At 42.6% G+C, this 15,995-nt stretch overlaps 1 long non-coding RNA gene across 1 annotated transcript in view; it reads right to left on the bottom strand.

Annotated features, from left to right (window-relative positions):
* Positions 1 to 3,045: 3,045 nt before the first annotated feature.
* Positions 3,046 to 15,995, bottom strand: part of LOC139037454 (uncharacterized) — a 43,716-nt gene continuing 30,766 nt past the window's right edge. Inside the window, exons 5-6 of the long non-coding RNA XR_011490287.1 lie at positions 10,986 to 11,064; positions 3,046 to 4,689 (exon numbers count right to left, since the gene is read on the bottom strand). This is a non-coding gene — a long non-coding RNA (uncharacterized lncRNA). The remainder of the gene's footprint in view (positions 4,690 to 10,985; positions 11,065 to 15,995) is intronic.

Below are 15,995 nucleotides of genomic sequence, written 5' to 3'. Positions count from 1 at the left end.
TCGACCTTCCAATAAGGGTAAGCAGAGTTTTCTATCAGCGTGAAATAGAAACTATAAATCAAATGTTTCACATCTAAAGTCCAAGCCAGCTCTAGTGAGTAAAATTCCACTCTCCAACAGTCTTATTTTTTTCTTTTTACTGGCTGACTATCACACTTCCTTGACTCTGGAACTATATGGATACTGTTTCTTCATCTTAAATCTGTGAAACTGCCTTCAAGAGCAATAGTCTTGACTACTTGTGACATACTATCCAAGATAAAGAAGCCGGTCAGTAATAAATGCACCTTTGTGGGAGAGTCTATCAAGCAGAAACAGTTGAGATGGAATCTTTGGGAGGGAGAAGGAAGAGAGAGACGAAGGGGATGTGGTGAGTGGAAGTGGGCTGCAGAGAGATTATGGAGAAGGCAGCAGAGAGCAATGTGAGTGCAAATGCATTTTGGAGAAGGGTTGACATTGATAATCTAATTCTCCGGATTCAAGAACAATAAAAATTTTCCTTCCTGGAGACTACATTTTCCCTGATATCCCCAAACCCACACAGGACCCAATAACATCCTTTGCTGAAGGAAAGCTTAGACCCTGAAGGAGCCACGCTGCCTCTAGAAACAGGTATCTTTTCTAGGATGCTTCTTTTAACTAGGGAACACTCAGAGCTATTTGGCTAACTGAGAGTCTGGTCCTATTGAAAGTACAAGTGGACCGTCCCTCGGCAGTTCAGTTCAGGGCAAGACGTATATGCACCCGTGGTCACAGACACACTCTCCAAACCCTCCAGAGGCCCCCAGAACTCTCCAGTGACTCTTTGATCATCTTAATGGGCTTGTTGGAGAACGACAGGAGAGTCCCAGAGGGCCGAGTCTCAGAGGACCTGCCGCCCGCGCAGGAGGTGTGGAGCCTTCCGCTGACCCAGCTCAGCGCTTGCAAGGAGACCACCCCTGGGATGGCCCATCCTCTCTCACACACCCTCCCCTTGGTACCTAGTCTCAGGTTATAGGAAATCTCAAAATTACAGCACTGAAGCTGCTGAAAGTTCAGTGCCTGTTCCAGATACCACAGCTTACCTTCTCTCTGCAGCCAAGCTTCCAGCTTCCTCTGTGCCCCTGGGTGGGCAAGCTTCACTCCAAGCTTAGAGAGGTCTCTGGAAAATAACCCTGGCAACCTGAAGGGTGACAGACACGTCCACACTCCTTCAGGATAGACTTGTGGTTTTACGCCTCTGGTCAACCACACACCAAGGTTTCTGGCAGGTAGTACCCGCCCTTCCCATCTACAGACGCCTTAGCCCCACCTTCTCACCCCTGAATTCTATGAAAATCACCTGGGGAAGATTTGAAAAGATAATTGCCAACACCCAGGCTCCTCCCCCAGGGAGTCTGATTTGATTGTTCTGGGTTGAGGCCCAACCCAGCAACCAACATGTTTCAAAAGCTCCTCAGGTGATTCTAAGGTGCAGCCAGGATGGGTTACCAGATTGGCCTCCAGGCCCTCCAGGGCCATCTTTGCAAGGATGGACAACTGAGCCAAGAGAATGCCTGACAAAGGTGGTTTCACTTATCACTTGATTTTCTGAATAACTTCTCAGAGAGTAAACTTAAATCTGGAATCTGGAGGTCATAGAGGTCGTCCCCAATGTATGAACTAGAATATAAACCATCTATTTATTCAGATTGGACAAATATTTGTTGAAGGCCTACTACACCTTGCAAGGAAATAAAAGAGAAGCATACTCATCAAACAGTTTCTCCATATTCTTGGTTCTCCCTTCTTCCCCTTCATACTTGGAAACCTAATTTCCTGTTTTGAATTCATTCTCCCTCTCCCTTTCAACTTTTAGAAGTAACATATATATAGGCTTATTTACTTATAAATCTTAGGTCATGCTTCTCAATGAATAGCTAACCTCCAACATATTCCTCAGGTTTATGTAATTGGAATAGGAGGAAACACCCACATCGAGAATAAGCAAACCTCACGGACTCCCCTTTCAAGACTCTTCATCTCTGGATCAAATTTCTGTTATAATAGCCTAAGGATCTAATGGTAAATATTCAAGAAGCCCAAATAAAAGACCTTTCCTACTCTCTCTGCTCTGTCCTTTCTAGTGTTATGTTTTTACCAAGCTGTCAGGAAAAGCAAAATCATGAAACTCCCCAACCAGATTCTGACGAATGCCTGAAACCTTGAGGGCAAGGGAGGAAAATCCTGCTGCAGTTAACACTCTCATGCCAGAGCCTAGAAGACCGAAGGTCTAGGACCACAAGCGAGTGTGGCCCTTGTGCATCATTAGTCACTCTGCCTCTGTGCTTCTGCTCTGCCTCCCGCCTGCTCCACCGTCATCCCCGATTTCAGTTGTCTGAACTTGCCTTCCCCACTAGACTGTAGCTGAGCCAAAAGCTTCAACTTGTTCATCCCTGTCTTCCCATCCCCCAGTGGCTGTATATAATAATAGTTCACATGTATTGAGCACTTACTCTGTGCCAGGCACTGTCCTAGATGCTTCCCATATACTACCTCATTTAATCTCCAACTTTATGTGATTAATACTTTTACTATCCCATTATATAGAGGAAAAACTGGAATACAGACTTTAAGCAACTTGCTCACATGTACACAGGACCTAGGAGGCAGAGGCTGGGTCACACCCCAGGTCATCCAGCTGCAGATCCTCCTCTCTTAGCCACTACTGTACCATGCTGGAAGTTGGATGAATCAACACAGTTGTTTCCAAGGTCTTTATTTAGAAGAGGCAGCTATAGTATTTAATAGATAGGCAATCTTGAGAAAATTACTGAGTCTAAATCTCAATTTCCTCCTAGAAAATGAGTAAAAGTAACATAGAGTTCATGGGGTTAGCGTGATGATGAAATTAGATATCATATATAAGGTGCTGAGTACAGTGCCAGGTACTTAGTAAATATTTTAAAAGCTAGATGTTGCTGCTTGCTGTTTGGTACCTTGGTCTCTGTTAGTAGAAACATCTCACATTACTCCCCAGTCTGAGTGGTATCATCTCTCCCTATAAGCATCGTGGGCAGTAGCCACTGATTTTTTATAACTTTATTTAGATATTATTCACATCCATTCACCCATTTAAAGTGTACAATTCAGTGGTTTTTAGTATATTCACAGAGCTGTACAACTATCATCACAATCAATTTTAAAGCCAATTTAGAATTTAGAAGCAATTGAGAGGCAAACAGAATCCATTCCGGGGGATTTTTTTTTTTCATCACCCAAAACTGAAACTCTGGAACCATTATAAGTCACTCTCCATTGCCCGCAAGCTCTCTCCCTACAGCCACTGGCAACCACTGATCTATTTTCTCTACATTCGGGACATGTTGTATAAACAGAGTCATGCAACGTATGTTCCTTCATGACTGACTTCTTTTACTTAACGAAATGTTTTTAAGGTTCATCCAGGCTCAGCCTATAGCAAAGCTTCATTTCTTCTTATGGTCAAATAATATTACATTATACAAATGAACCACATTTTATTTATTCATTCACTAGTTGAAGAATATTTGGGTTGTTTCTACTTTTTGGCTGTTATAAATAATGCCGCTATGAACATTGGTGTATAAGTTTTTGTGTGGACATAGGTTTTTACTTCTCTTAGGGACATACTTAAAACTGAAATTGCTGGGTCATATGTTAACTCTGTCCTTGGAGAAGGAAAATGGCAACCCGCTCCAGTATTCTTGCCTGGAAAATTTCATGGACAGAGGAGCCTGGTGGGCTACAGTCCAAGGGGTTGCAAAGAGTTGGGCATGACTGAGCACACACACACAGTAACTCTATGTTTAACCTTTTGAGGAACTGCCAGACTGTTTTCTAAAGTGAATAGTCACTAATCTTGCACTTGCTTCTAGGTGACCTGAAATAAGTCACTTAGCCTCAGTAAGCTTGAATTTCTTTATCTGTAAAATGAGGATATATCCCAGAAGAGATCTTGTAAGTACAGGGTCATCACTGCCTGACATCCGGTAGGTATTTAACAAAAGGCGGGTGTTCTGTGGTCCCTGGCAAATGGTTCGCTATCTGCTCCTCCCTCTCCAGTTTGGATTCAAAGTATAAAGCCTGTGCCATGGAAGGTTTGAGAACAGTCTAATGGAGGTGTTAGGTAGAGAAAATCAGAGTACAAAGTCATACCACCTCTCTGAATCATGTCCCAGGTTTCTAAAATAAAGAACAAATAAACAAATAGATGGATCTCAACTCATGTGTGCATGTTCTCTTTGTTTCTATAAACTGGACTTCTGCCCAGAAACCACAAGTAAAGAAGAAATCAATAATCCAAGTTTTGTATGCTAATGTAATTTGGTGAAAAATGTACTACAATGAGCTCAGTTAGAACAACATTCTCTAGATTGCCAGAGTTTCTTATAGGCCCCATCTCCAGAAAGACCTACAAAAATGAGATTTAGCAAAACCATTGTCCACGTGGGTCTGAGCGATGTAGAGACTTGTGAGTCCCCAGTCCCATCATGCTGAAGCCTTGATTAGCATTTCTGTTTCTGGCAGAAAAGACTGACAGTCAGTCAATCAGTCCCAAATAACAATAATATAGCTCTGCAAAAAAGAAACTTCCACTCTTAGGGGAGTTATTGTTATTCAGGGCAAAAAATATCCCCTGGGCAGATTCACTCCGCTGCAGAAGTTGGTTTCAGTGTTACTTTGCAAAACCTGGGGGGAGAAAAAAAAGAAAACCAGAAAAAGTTGTACATGCAATATTTCGCATTGTGAGTATATTTGCTTTGGGGACAATAGGCAGGATGTTAGGAGAGACCTCTCCTAGCACTTGAGAAAACAGAGGGATTTCTATCTTTAACTGCAAAAATAGTAAGAGGGAGACTTGAAAACAACACAAGCGAGGCTGCCCCATTGCTGTGGCTCCCCGTGGAGATGGGGGTCACACACAGAAGATGAAGCCACGGTCCCAGGCTTTCTTCCACCAGCCCCAGCTTCTGGCTCCCTCTGCAGTAATGCTAATTATGAGGTAAGAAAAACTAATCTTTTCTTTTTTAAAGACATTAATCAAACCTATCAAAGAAGTACCAAAGAGAAAAAAGAAGACAAACTTTCAACTAAGGATTGCAAAGAAAGATTGAAGAGAAATAATAGGATTTGCTTTCTATTAGCCACGGGAAGGTTAAGAAGAAACAAGATAATTGAGTAAAAGCTACTTGGGATGTTCTACATGCATTTTATATACCAAGAACAAACAAACAAACAAACAAAAACAAAAAGCCGTGTAAACTGAGTGTCATAACCTGCTTCTAAGCACCCACTTGTCACTGAGCAAAAAATATATGCCCGATAAATACACTGACAGCTCTCAGATGTAGTATTACTTGTTTTGAGGCTGAATTTTATATGAAGCAGCTGTGGCATTGAGCCCCTCACTTACTAAAATGACCTTTTCCTGGAGTCCTGAGAGGCATGGACCCCAGCAAACATCACCACAAGGAACTGGGGAAGGAGATGGTTTGTCTGATCTCAGAGCCAGAAAACAAGTACAGTGACATTGTTGAATGAAACCGGGGCATGGTGTGGGGGTGCGGGAGGATTTTTCCTGAAATACTGTGGCTCTGGATCTAAAGAAAATAATGCAAAATTTAGTCTCTAAATGTAAAATGCTCTCTCTGTCCTCCAGGGCTTTGTTTAGGTTGTTCCCTCTGTCCTACTCCAGGCTAGCCTACCGTTCCTCCCGTGGCCCTTACACGGAGGCCACTTCCTGCCGCCTGCGTCCCCCAGCTCCCGAGGCTGAGTCATGTGACCCCCATGAGCGTGTGCAGCTCCCTACGATCACCTCTTCAGAGAAACTGCCTGCTTACTTTTCCAGGTGCCTGGCTTGAATGTGAGTCCCTGAAAGAAACAGAAAAGCCCCATCGTGTTCACAGGGTACACTCGGGGCCCATGCAACGTGTGGCACATAGAAGGGCTCAATAACTTCACCAAAGTCTCTAACTGAGTGAAATAGAGCATCTGAACCCAGAAGTGAGGCAAACCCTGAAACTGCCCACCAGCCAAGGTCAATAAGGTCAAGTACTGGGGGAGGGTGGAACCTCAGAAGGACTGTCCTGGAGAAAACCATTCAAGGACAAGATATACCCCCCTCCCACCTCTGCCAGTCTTCCTTTTCAGAATCTGTGGCTTTTTCTTACTGTGTCTTAGAGCAAAGAAGCTTCTTGTTACATTTAAAAAGTCAAAAGCCCTTTGCAACTGTATTGTTATTACATGAGAAGCATAGGTCCTGACTATAGATTAGTCAAACAAAGGCAGATGGACCTGAGTTTAAATTCCGACTTTGCTACCAACTAAGCAAAGAAGTAAATCCCTTAATCTCTCTCTACCTCAGTTGTATTTTCTGCAAAACACTGATAATAACTGTCTTGCAGAATCATGGTGATTAGATTAAGTAATGAAAGGCATGTATTTGGCATTGTATTGAGGGCTATTTGTTAGTGATGGATGTGTGTGATGATGTGTTTCAGCAACATTGAGAGGTAAGATTCCCAAATGTTTACTAAATTTGTTCCTGTTGTGTCAGGCATTGTAAAGAAACATAGGCTATATTTCCTGCCTTCAGGGAGGTCATAGTGCACTGAATTCAACAGACCCAGAAGCAGCTGCAGGACAGAGAGGTTAAGACACATGCCCAAGGCTCCCATGTGGCAGACTCAGGAGAAAAGTACAAGTCTAGTGATGCCCAAACACTACTCTTTCCAATAGCTCACATTCCATGAGGAAGGGGAAAAGGCACATTTCTTTACTGCTGTGCTCCCTGCATGGAAGGTAAGTAAAAGAAAAAATATAGTAAAATAAAAATACTGTAGTCATCGGATGGGGTTTTATTCTCTTAAGGCTGCCATAACAATATACCACAGATTGGATGGATTGTAAACAACAGAAATTTACTTCTCACAGTTCTGAAGGCGGGGAAGTCCAAGATCAAGGTGCCAATAGTATCTGATAAGAACCCAGTTTCTGGTTCATAGACTTTGCCTTCCGGCCATGTCTCCACATGGCAGAGGGATGGGAAATCACTCTGGGATCTTCCATTGAAGAGCAGCAATCCCATTTAAGAGGGTTCTACCTTCATGATCTCATCACCCACTAGGACCCCATCTCTGAATACCATCAGTTTGAGGATAAAGATTTCAACCTATGAATATTGAACAGACACAAATATTCAATGCATAGCATATGATAAGTAGAGTGCTTAATAGTACAGATGCATTGAGGATTGTTATTAAAAAAAAAAAGGTTTAGAAAAAAATTTCAAGAATTGTATTTAACAGTGTTGCCCCATGGGTCACCCAGAGCAGAAAGTCTGGACCAGTGAAGGTCAAGGAGCTATTATTCAGCAGTCGAAGGAAATAGAGATAGGCTTGCATTTTCTCCTTAATCACAACGACTCTTCTTTCAAACACACACACAACAATATCTGTTGCAAAAACTCTTCCACACTCTGACTGGATAAAAACTTTGTGTGAAGGGAAAAAAATTACTTACTAATATCCCCTCCCCATTCAACCTGCCACCCACCAAAAGACTAATCCTTATAATCGCAAGGTCCCCTGTTGAATATGTAGAGATAGGGTGCTCGGATATGAGTTTAGAAGAAATAAATTATTCTGCATAAGAAAGGAAGAACTATTGAGAGGGGAACTAGGAAAGTTCCCAGCCCACAATCCTCTTCACAAATACAGAGTGTCTACTTCTTTTTTTTTTTTTTTTTTTTTTTTTAGTGAGAATATGGAAGATTTTTCATTTCTTTTTGTTTTTTCTCTATTTTCAACAGTGGGCATACATAATTATTCAAAAATTAGTGCTCTTTAAAAAGTAGCTACAATGAGCATATACACTGTAACAGTCAAGAAAAACTTGATTTTAAAGAAATTTTACTGATATTTATAAGTTATATACTGAATAAACATAGGGGAGAGAAAGAGACAGGCAGAAAAGCACATAGTTCTGAGTTGATATTTTCAAAGCATAGAATTTAAAAATCATCTTATATAGATTAGAACATGAGTTATGACTTATTTTATATAACCAAATTCAGTCCCAAATTATATAAGCTTCATGTGCTTTCCACTTTTTTTTAAATTATTTTTTATTTTTTTTTCCATTTATTTTTATTAGTTGGAGGCTAATTACAATATTGTAGTGGGTCAACTCGATGGTGCTCAGACATGCTCCTTGCCTGTAGGTCACAATACACTAGGTGTCCTTGTGTGTTTCATTTTTTAAACAAGAACAGACTTGTGGACTCTGGGAGGAGGCAAGGGTGGGATGTTTCAAGAGAACAGCATCGAAACATGTATATTATCTAGGGTGAAACAGATCACCAGCCCAGGTTGGGTGCATGAGACAAGTGCTCGGGCCTGGTGCACTGGGAAGACCCAGAGGGATCGGGCAGAGAGAGAGGTGGGAGAGGGGACCGGGATGGGGAATACATGTAAATCCATGGCTAATTCATTTCAATGTATGACAAAAACCACTGCAATGATGTAAAGTAATTAGCCTCCAACTAATAAAAATAAATGGAAAAAAATAAAATAAATAAATAAACAAGAAAGCACACTTGTGATATGAAACCAGCACCTGGAAAGGCAATGGGGGGATTTGTTTTTAGGGTGACAGAAGGCTGAGCTCAGAACTTGGCAGAAACAGGAAAGGAGACTAATACAATCTGATGAAGAACGGGGAGAATTGAGTGACGTCGGGAAGGCTACGCTGGGCATCTGGGGAATTGTATAAGGGCAGAAAGACAAGGTGAGAAAGGACCCGACAGAGGAAGAAGGGAGTTTTCTGGAGGAACAACAGGGTCAGGCAGGACTGGGCTTCCATCAGAATTCTACTAAAGGCAAAACGTGGGTGAGAGAGAGCCTGGCCATAATCAGAAGATGTGAATTTTCATCCTAGCTCTGCTCCAAGCTTGCTGTTGGAGCTTAGTTGGACAAGTCACCAAACCGCCTGAACTTCTGTCGTTCTCTCGCTTGGGCAATAGTTGCTTCACAGCAATGAGGACTTAGCACCGCTGAAAGTGGCTTGAATACCACGCAAGGATCTCAGGAGTGTGGCCTGCAGTGAAGCTTCCCAGTTGTTCCTCAACTACCACCTCCACTTTGTTGGAGGCCCCCACCCTCTTCGGGGGACATGATCCTGTTAGGGAAATTTAATGGAGGTACTCTTGTTCAGGCTTCAGAAGTAGGAGAGCAGGCCTTTGACTAACTTCTGACCCTAGCTGGGCTGTTTGCCAGCCTGCAAGCACACCAATTGTTACCAGCAAGCCAAGTGGCACTTTAGATAAGAAAGGGAGAGGGCCCTGGAATTTCTGGAGCCCCAGAGACCTGGTCAGTCTTTCGGGGTCTAGAAAATCTTATGACTCACAAGGTGAAACAAACAGCACTGTAAAAGCCAAAGAAAAACCAGAGCTGCATTTTTTTCATGCAACGGATGATGACATTCATGGCCTAAGGTTGTAAGTGGGAGCCCCAAAACTGCAATGTGAAATCTCACCTGGAAGTTGGATGTACCAACCAGGACCTCTTCCATTTGGGACTCCAGATTGCTGTTTCTCTGGACTTCCCAGCGATGTTCAAGTCTAGATGTAGGTTTCAACCCAGTTTGGTGATGTAATATCTCTCTCTACTGTTTCTGTTTTCTTTTAAAGACTGTATATTGAAATCAAATCAAATAATCCTCTCTTAAATATTGAAATTGTTCATTGTGTATGTAACAAGTGGTTTCTTTTCTTAACGAATCCTTCGAACCTAAAACGGAACTAAAACTTTTGACAAAACAGATTTGTATCTCAGGCTTTTCTTTCCAAGTGGTGCTAGTGGTAAAGAATCCACCTACCAATGCAGGAGACACAGAAGATCTGGGTTCGATCCCTGGCTTGGCAAGATCCCTGGAGGAGGAAATGGCAACCCACTTCAGTATCCTCGCCTGCAGATTCCCATGGACAGAGGAGCCTGGCGGACTACAGTCCATAGGGTCACAAAGAGTCAGACATGTCTGAGTGACTGAGCATACACATATACATTTGTTTGCTTGGGGTCCAAAAATCTCATCTTTGTATTTAGAATCCTTTCAGAATGTACTTGAACATATTGATTTCCTTTCCAAGATAAGAGAGATGCTGGGTAGAAAGCAGACTTAACACTCTGCAGAACTAATTGTCAAGTCACCTTTGCTCTAGCCTTGGTTGTGTGAAGCCACAGTCTCCTTTTGATTGAGTTTCCTTATCCTTAAATGAGAGGGTTGGAACTGACAATCTTTAAGGTCCCTTTAGGCTCCAAAGTTCAATGGTCCCTTGAAAGACCACTCCTGAGGCTATCCTACCAGTCCAGAGTTCCAGCATTTTCTATTGCCCAATTAGCAGCGTTTATCTAACTTTTTTTTGTCAGGTATGTGCTTCTATTCCAGGCATTCTGAGCCAATTCTGCAAATCAGACTTCTTGGAAGACTCAAATGTTTTAAACTGTCTTCAAACATAAGACATCAAATGTACCATTTTCCCTTCATCCACCAACTTTGTACTTTTATCCAAAAAAAAAAAAAAAAAGGAGGTACTGAGTCCATCTGGCATGATTTGCCTTGAATAAAAGCCCATCTGCTTATTATTTCTAATTTCATTGTCCTCTAGAATGTTTACAGAAGTTTCTTTCAATATTTATTGCACTATGTTTCTAATTACTGATCCAGACCACCCATGCAGACTTGGTGGGGTACCATGCAAGGATGTAGGTGTCCTTCTCCTTTTCATCACCACAGTTCTTTACTCTGGAGGCACAATGTGGCCCTCGGCCATCATTACACCCCCCTGGTGTACCACTGCAGTGATAGATTCTGACAATCAGTTCCTTTATCTCGAGTCTCCCTGGGGCTTGCCAACGAAGCTGCCTCTGATGAATCTTTGCCTGCCTCAACACCATTATTGTCATAGCAAGGATGGAGATAATTACCTGGTTTATTATCCTGAGGCTGGCTTCATCCGGCCCATGATCACTGGAAACAGAAGGCTTATCTCTGTCTTCAGGAGTCCTGAAGAGATGGGTAAGAGATTCACATTTCTCAAATTACTGAAAGACATTTCTGAAAGACAAGGATGGTCTCTGCAAGGATGGAGGTATTTCCAACCAAATCCTTTTCAAAATACCTCCCTAAAAATAAAAAAATGCTAAAAACTGTTTAAAATTAACCCTTTTCTCCCCAAATGAGCTCCCATTTCTGATTTCCCCAGTTTTATTAAAATGCTTTACTTTTCTTATCCCATGGCACTATCACTGCCCACAATCAAACACGGTCTGTTACTCCTTCTTTGTAGCATCTTGATGCCTTTTCCATCTGCCCCTGACTTCCCATCCCCACTCCATCATCTAATTTCAGCCCCATATCACATGGTCTCCATTCCTGCAGGACTTCCTATCTCTCAATCTCTCCTCCACCCCATTCAACAAGCACATGACTCCAGAACCTAAAATGTTGATTTCATCACAGTCCAACTCAGCAATATGCTATGAGTGCCTTTGACCTTCAGGATTCCATGCTTTCTCTGACTCACAGGGGATCTCCATAACTGAGCCTTACAGCCCCCAGCTGGCTGCGTATCCCACAGCTGCACCACGAACCCTCTTTCCAGCTCCACAGGGAGTGCTGGGCCCTCTCTGAGCTGCATACTCAGCTTTTGTTCACACACCAACTTGCCAGGCATGTGAAAAAGTTGAAAAATGACAAAGACAGAATCTGAGGTGAATTCTGACTGCAGACACCTAGGGATTAAAAATGAATATAGCAGTGAATTTTTATGGGGTGGGTCACCATTCTCCCAATTCTCAGGCTGTCCCAGATCCAGGGGAAATATCCCCACTCTGTAGACAGGCCACAGCTCTCCTTTAATGATTCAGAAGGAAGTTCTGGAATGAAGGGATAGAGGGAGGGGAAGAAAGAAGGAAAGAATGAGGAAAAGAAAAGAGTAAAAGAAAAAAAAATCAGGCACTATACAGGAAAGGCAGGACTTATGGGTCAAAAAGGTGGGCTTTGGAGTCAAGTAGAACCAGATTCAAACCTCAGCTCAGGCTAACGCTGCAAGTTGGGCTCCTTAACCTCCCGGAGACTGTTTCCTTATCGGTAAACAGGGTGAATATCCACCTTGCAGGGTCAGTGTGAGTATTAGAGTCAATGCGTGTAGATTACCAGCCCAGATCTTGGCACTTAGCCTCTTGATCTTTGCTAACTTACTTCACTGGCACCTCCAGCCCCAGCAGCTTCCACTGCAAGGGTGCTCATAGGGTGGGTTCACTCTACCAGCCTCCAATTCAACTTCTAACCAGGACTAGAGCATGCAGTGGGAGCCTGTTGTCTGGCCAGTGGTTACAGCTCTTCCCCCACAGATCACAGCTCTACATATGCTCCCATTGAGACTTTCCCTCGGATTACAACTCAGCTGCCCATGTCCCCAAAAGCCCTCCAGGTGGGACTCCCCACATCCCTTCAAAGATCAATGCCCCCTTGTCATCCCTAGTGACCAGCTGCAGACCTGGCTCCCAGAGGATGAGCAGCACTGGCTCTGGCTCATGACAGACAGCAGGATGAGACAGTCGAGGCAGTTAGCCCGGAGCTGGGCTCCTAAGCCCTGCTCCCGGGATCGTCCCTGCCCCTAACACCTCTTAACTGACTAATCTTGAGTGTATCACTTCAATTCTGTGAGCCTTGGTTTCCTAGTCTCTAAAATGAAGACCTGCTTCCTGGGGTTGTTGTGAAGATTAAATGAGTTAATGAACACAAAACATTTAGAATATTGCCTGGCACACAGTGGGTAATCGATAAAATATTAGCTGCTAGAATTAATAAAGCCTTTCATCATCAAGGTCTCAGGTGCCTCACAATCAGGCTGATTAAGATGGTTCCCTGTTTACCCTGGGGCTTCTTCAAAACATCCTGCTTGTTGTCATGACCACCATGTGCCCACATGTGGTACACATGCATACAAACACACAGCCTTCAGCCTTCAGCAGTACCAACCCTGAGGCAAGAGAAGACTGATTCCCTTCAATAACAAGCACTGTTCTCCACCATCTCCTGATGAAGCTAAGTCAGCACTCAGCAGTATCCTACATCTGCTTCACTCAGCAGACTGCCTTCGCTTCTCCCAGGTCAGCAGGCGGGAAAGTCAGAGGTCAAATGGAATCATCTGACACAACCCTTTGTTGAGAGATCATAAAAATTGATGCCTTTTGGCCTGAAATGTCTGACTTGTCAGTATCATCTCAACTTATCAGGTATTTCTCAACTTTACACTTTTCTTTGGCCTTACTCAGAAAGTTTACAAATTTGAATTCAACCTTTCAGAAAACATTTACTGAGCATCAGTTTTATGCCATGCATTGCACTGGGGGCTGCAGATATAAGGGTGACTCAGAGACAGACTTTAGGTTTCAGGTTACAGTCAAGAGAGGAAGACAGGCAGCTGGACAGATCATTTCAATGCAATGTGATATATGCTAAGGCAGAGAAATGCATGAGGAGCTTGTAGAGAACACGGAAGAGGCATCCAACTGGCCAGGTAAATCAGGAAATGCTGCCAGGAGAGGGTGACTCCACAGAGGCATTTTGAAGGGTGAGTAGCCATTAACAAAAGAATAGCATTTTAAAAGCATATTGGCATAAAAAGAACTGAAGTTGGGCCAGTTGCAGAGACATGGATGGACCCAGAGACCATCATACAGAGTGAAGTAAGTCAGAGAAAAACAAATATCATATATTAATGCATATATGTAGAATCTAGAAAAATGGTATAGATGATCTTATTTGCAAAACAGAAATAGAGACACAGACATAGAGAACAAATGTATAGATCCAAGATGGGTTAAAGGGTGAGGGATGAGTTGGGAGGTTGGGATTTGACATATATACACAATTGATACTATCTATAAAATAGATAACTAATGAGAACCTACTGCATAGCTCAGGGCTTCCCTTCATAGCTCAGTCGGTAAAGAATCCAACTGCAATGCAGGAGACCCCAGTTCAATTCCTGGGTCAGGAAGATCCCCTGGAGAAGGGATAGGCTACCCACTCCAGTATTCTTGGGTTTCCCTTGTGGCTCAGCTGGTAAAGAATCCGCCTGCAATGCAGAAGACCTGGGTTCAACCCCTGGGTTGGGAAGATCCCCTGGAGAAGGGAAAGGCTACCCACTCCAGTATTCTGGGCTGGAGAACTCCATGGACTGTATAGTCCACGGGGTCGCAAAGAGTCAGACGTGACTGAGCAACTTTCACTTCACTTCACTGCATAGCTCAGGGAACTGTGATGATCTAAATGGGAAGAAAATCCAAGAAAGAGGGAACATATGTATACTTACAGCCAACTCTGTTTGCTGTACAGAAGAAAGTAACACAACATTGTAAAGAAACTATACTCCAGTAAAAACTACTTTTTAAAAATGTCAGGCTAGAAAAAGTGCCAAAGCTAAGGAAGATTATTAGTGCATAATTCCTATAACTGAAGTAATACCTAGTAGAAAAATAAGCAACTATAAATTTCTAGGGAGAGACTGGAAAAAAGAGGGTGAATTTCACTTCTTTAAATAGTATGAAAACTCACATAAAACTAAGTTAGAAATAATAAAGAGAATAATAAAAAATGACAGAGTCCTTCTTACCTCCACCAAAAGAAAAGATGCACGGATATGATAATCTATTTCTCTCTTACCTTACCGAGGCAGGGAGAATCTCTTTGGGGATTCATGCCAAATAACTGATTTGATAAAATAAATGCCCCCAAAAGGCATATCAGCATAAAAAATACAATGCAATTTTTTTAACTATGGTCATTTGGCACCACTGGGGGGCACAGAGCGCTTCCCAGGGGGCAGGGTGGTGAAGAATTCACCTACCAATGCAGGAGACGCAGATCTGGGTTCGATCCCTGGGTCGTGAAGAGTCTCTGGAGCAGGAAGTGGCAACCACTCCAGTACTCTTGCCTAGAAAATTTCACAGACAGAGAAGCCTGGCAGGTTAGTCTGCGGGGTCACAACCAGTAGGACGTGACTGAACACACACACAGGGTGAGGAGGAGGGGATAGGAAATGAGATCGAAGATGAGCAGGTACTAGACCATGAAAGGGCTAAAGTCTTTTGAATATTATCCTGGAACAAAAGAGGAAACATTGAAAGATTCTAGCAGAGTAGTAACATGGTAAAAGTTGAATTTAGGTAGAAGTGAGAGGGTAGGTGGAGCAGGGGAGAAGTATCTAGAAGCAGAGAACATTTAGTGATTATTTATAATAATCCAAGTGAGAGATGGTAAGAACCTGAACTAGAGACCTGTCAGGAGAATTGAGAGAGTTTCTATTTAATTTCAGAACTATTTAAGAGGCTAGGTCATCAAACTAGGAACTGCTTAGGAAAAAAAGGGAGACGAGACAGAGATGAATGAGCCCGGATTTCTATCATAAATGAAACATCAGGTTTTGATTTATGCACGAGAAATCCTAGAGTATTTGGATTTATACAACAGGTTTTCTATGCAACATTACAGATAACTTAATTTTAAGACAATGCTAAATAAAAGTTTTATCACACCAACTAGGTCACAAAGAAAATAATTACTGACCATGAAACCTCAAATAATTGGTTGGTGGGGAGGAGTGTGTGCTAGCAATAGACCTTGAATCTAACTGAAGCATCTACTACTGAAGTTCAGGCTCCTGGAAATGACAGTCCATATAAAGAAGAACAGAGGAAAGAGAGGGAAACACACAGAAGCAAAGACTTGGGTATAGGACAAATGTCTGTGGTCAAGATAGAAGGACTGTGATCAGAACAACACTGGAGAGCTGATTTTAAATTAGGAAACTGCAAAGGGAAAAGTAACTCCTGCAACATGAGAATGCTATTGTTAACAAATAGCAACTTCAGAGCAACAGAGACAAAGTCTTGGTATTGACCCCACTGGAAACACAAGAGACCAAA

Source organism: Odocoileus virginianus, chromosome 11, assembly GCF_023699985.2.
Source record: "Odocoileus virginianus isolate 20LAN1187 ecotype Illinois chromosome 11, Ovbor_1.2, whole genome shotgun sequence".
In the NCBI taxonomy this organism is placed as follows: Eukaryota; Metazoa; Chordata; class Mammalia; order Artiodactyla; family Cervidae; genus Odocoileus; species Odocoileus virginianus.
The sequence above is the reverse complement of the archived record's forward strand: the minus strand, read 5'-3'. Positions and strand labels throughout refer to the sequence as shown.